We start from the raw sequence: 4,664 nt of genomic DNA on the forward strand, positions 1-4,664 counted from the left end.
GTGTTTGCCGTGGTATTTGGAGTCGAGTCTCATTTGACGGCACAATTTTGGACTATGGAGTAAAAGGTCTGTTTCCCCCCCCCCCCACACCCTGTTTTTTCCCCGCTTTCCGTCGACGCCCGAAACTGGTTTTTCGGCCTAAAACCGGAGTGGAAAACGAGCCGGGAGGGCGACAGCTCGCGGTGTTTTCCCGCCGCTTCGCTGCAGCCGGAACGCCCGGCTGCTGCCAACGCGACAGAAAACACGGATCGGATGAAAATCCACCGTATTTTCAGCTTCCACTGAAACACCAACAACCGCATAATGTTTACTGGTCGTGTTTGAATTAGTATTTAAAGGACTTCTCCAAATAAAAGCACTTTTTTTTGCCGGGTGGAAAGAAACGGGGACAGAAAGAGAACGGGACATTTTACCACGATTTTAAATCGTATCGAGGGCTTGAAATGTCAACGGACCCTCGTGGTCTGAAGGTTCGATTGATTAGTCGGAGATTTTTCAATTTGGATGTAGGGAACACGTCGTGGTCCCGTCCACTCCCCGCGCAAGCTTGACAATGTTCTCTTGTTGTTTGGCGACATTTGCATTTTCGGGACAATGACGGACACGTGGAGGTGGAGGTCACACGGGAACTCATCCATCCACCGGAGGGAAAGACGGAGGACAAAGAGCTTTTCAAACCCAAGAGTTGTTGTTGCTCCCAAAAAAAACTTTAACTCTGCGTTTATGGCTCGGGGTGAGTGGGCGTGGCGTGCGTTTGGCTCGGGGTGAGTGGGCGTGGCGTGCGTTTGGCTCGGGGTGAGTGGGCGTGGCGTGCGTTTTGCTTGGGGTGAGTGGGCGTGGCGTGCGCTTTGCTCGGGGTGAGTGGGCGTGGCGTGCGTTTGGCTCGGGGTGAGTGGGCGTGGCGTGCGTTTTGCTTGGGGTGAGTGGGCGTGGCGTGCGCTTTGCTCGGGGTGAGTGGGCGTGGCGTGCGTTTGGCTCGGGGTGAGTGGGCGTGGCGTGCGCTTTGCTCGGGGTGAGTGGGCGTGGCGTGCGTTTGGCTCGGGGTGAGTGGGCGTGGTGTGCGTTTGGCTCGGAGTGAGTGGGCGTGGCGTGCGTTTGGCTCGGGGTGAGTGGGCGTGGCGTGCGTTTGGCTCGGGGTGAGTGGGCGTGGCCTGCGTTTGGCTCAGAGTGAGTGGGCGTGGCGTGCGTTTGGCTCCGGGTGAGTGGGCGTGGCGTGCGTTTGGCTCGGAGTGAGTGGGCGTGGCGTGCGTTTGGCTCGGGGTGAGTGGGCGTGGCGTGCGTTTGGCTCGGAGTGAGTGGGCGTGGCGTGCGTTTGGCTCGGGGTGAGTGGGCGTGACGTGCGCTTTGCTCGGGGTGAGTGGGCGTGGCGTGCGTTTGGCTCGGGGTGAGTGGGCGTGGCCTGCGTTTGGCTCGGAGTGAGTGGGCGTGTTGTGCATCCAGTGTGACTCACTTGAGCCACAAGCTCAGCTCTTCACAGCCACTGCAGCTGTTCCAGCACAAACACTTGTTGCCAGCGCGGAGCAAGGTGCGTGCATGTGATGTTACCAAGGATCCACTGTTGGTCAAACAAGTTTTGTTTTTGCCAAATAACGATCCCAATGTCGGTTTGGGATCGTGTGACCATAATGATTCATATTTACAATCCCTGTTCTTCTATTAGAGACACGTGTACCAACGTCAACTGGTCATTCCGACTGGATTGATAAGTCTCTTGGTACTTTTGTCTTCATAGAGTTCTCCCACATGACACCCTTTTGAATTTAATTTCATTTCATTTTAATTATATTTTATTTTAATGAAATGTATTAAATTTCAATTTTATTTTAATTTCACCACTTTAATGCTGCAGCCGATTGGTAGTTAGGATTTCATTATCAGAGAGGAAAAAACGTGAAAAAAATGAGCAAAGAGAATATGAATTTTATATCACTTTCGTCGTGACCGCACTCATTATTTTCTTAATCACCCTCATCATCGCCATGACGACCGCTCTACCATCGTCATACAACCTTCATCGCCAGCGGTGTCGTCGTAGCAATCAGTTTAACTTTGGGGGCCAAGGAGTGGAGAGGAGAGGGAAGGGGAAGAAAAGAGAGGGGGAGAAGAGGGAAAGGGGGAGAGGAAGAGAGGGGAACAGAGGGGAGAAACGGGGGAAGGAGAGGAGAGGGAAGGAAGGGAAAGAAAGGAGAAGTGAGGAGGGGAGAGGGAAAGAAAAGAGGAGATGGAAGGAGGACTTGGAAGGTCTTTGCTCGGCTGCTTCACCCTACGAGCCCCTGTGGTACCGTGAACTGTTGGCCCACTCAAGCCTGCTCCATTTTTTATGAGAAAGCGCACGCGCACACACACACACAGACACACACACACACACATGCACATGCACACACGCACACGCACGCACGCACGCACACAGAAATACAGTTTAAATGTTTAATAGCGCTTGGAAATGTATTCTGCATCTCAGACTTCTTCTCTTCAGCGTGAAACCTCCCCCTGGTTTTACAGGTGCAGGTAATATCATTCATTTATCACATCTACTTTTAACATTAACATTTGATTCAGTTTTCCTCGATGCGACGCTTTGCCTCCGACCCGGCCTCTGACGGACAGGACCGCCAGAACTGCCGCCGGCTTGGCAACAGTTGCTACGGAGCCGTCGCCATGGCAACAGCCTCCTCCGACGAAAAGGGCAGCGACCCTCCGCCGCTGCCGGAGCAGAGCGAGGCGCGCACCTGCACGTGTGCATGCAGAGGGGCGGGGGGGGTTGGGGGGTGGGGGGGGGCACGCACGCACACGCACACACACACACAGCTCAACAATTGCCCATACACACACACGCTCACAATGAGAATTCTATGGATTAACACACACACACGAAGTTGGTGAAATGCAGCTAGACAATTGCCCACACACACGCTCACAATGAGAATTGTACTCAAACACACACACACACGTTACACAAACCAAAGCCAAACGATGTGCTGTGTTAATTATGAAACACCTCAACACATTAGAGGAACGAACCAGCGTGCACACGCACGCGCATGTGGCGCAGGGCGACCACACACACACACACACACCACTAATGTCTTATCAAGCTGAAGAACAGATGAAGTGGCGTGAAGGAAAAAGGACGTTGGCAGTAACGTTATGATTGGAGAGGGACGAACTGCAGTGGAAATGCAGAGCGGCAGAGTCGCAGTTTCCGGTACAAGTCGCTCATCGTTTTTTCTGCAAACCCGCCTTGGACGTTGGATGCTTTTTGGTCAAAAGTCGAGCAAACAGCCAAATCACACTCGGTTTTAAAACTGACATCGCCCACCACCTCGGCTACAATCGCTGCATTTGACGTGGAGCTCGAGTCTGCTCGCCTGCCTGGTGAGACCGTTCTCAAAACCTGTAAATCTGAAACTATCCGAAGCAGGGCACCGCAGAAACGGGCCGAGTTCGGGCAACGGTCCGAGGTCAGTCGCACAAGAGACCACAACACCACGACTAAAAAGTAGACATGCTAAAATTTCAAATCCTGTCAGGAGCAAAAAAGCATCCTAAAGGCATCACATCCCATTTGGTTCCTGCTTAAAGTGCACCGTAATTTCTGCTGGTGGATTATCACCCGTCACCCACTTATCATCCTGGCCCGGCTCGACCGGCACAAAAACAGTCCCGAGGTCCCCACCCCACCGTGAGTCCCGTCCCGTCCAGGGAGTAATCTGCGTGTGGGCCCCTCCCCGTGCCTCTCAATAACATCCTCATGCTCAATCTCCTGGTGCAGAGAAATCCCTCCCTCACCAGATTACAGCTCTGCCTGGCCGGGATTAGGCTTTAGGGGATGCTGGAAACCATGTTATTCTTATCAACTTTGGCTTCGTGCGTACACACAGATGCTACAAGCGGAGGGTTAAGCAATAAAAGCTGCAAAAAAAAAAAAACAACAAAAAAAAAAACCAACCGCCCTAAGAACACCGCGCGCTAGCGGCCAAAAGCTTGCGATTCGGGGACTTTTCTGTGCGAGGGAGGTCGAAATTGGATGAACAAAATGAGGATTATACACACGTCACACAAGTCTCGGATGAAAATGTCACTCGAATAGTGCGGACCGCAACCGGAGACTGAGTTTGATATGAGGATTCTACCTTGATATCAGTGATTACATGGTTTGAAGAGCGTCGAAAGGGTTTTGAGATCATTAGGTTTTTTTCCGTTTTAAGAAAATGTTTTGACTATCTGGTCTATAAAGATCGTGCTCTGCTTTATGTGAAATGTATCGAAATCACTTTCTGGAAGTGGGTGTCAGTGTAAAAAGGTCTCCTATCTTGTTGTTGTATTCGATATCTTGGTGAATAATGTCCGAACAACATGATTTGCACTGAAAATATTATAGCCATTCCGTTACAAAACCCCTAATCCCAACACAAAGGCCCGCAAGGTAATCTTTCTCATCCTTCCGGGGTTTAAGCATTACTCCAGTAACGTCCCCGATAAACACAAATATACTGAAAACAAGTGTGAAGCCGGACGGCTGAACCCTATGGATAATAACAACTCAGACATCCATCTCATACAAAAGAAGTTTATTTGACAGTGTCTAGGTCCAAGTACCAACAGACCCCGTAAAAAAAGAAAAAAACAAAACAAAAAATAAAATAAAAAATAACCGCTACAAA

This window comes from Zeus faber, assembly GCF_960531495.2.
Source record: "Zeus faber genome assembly, chromosome: 8".
NCBI classification, from domain to species: Eukaryota; Metazoa; Chordata; class Actinopteri; order Zeiformes; family Zeidae; genus Zeus; species Zeus faber.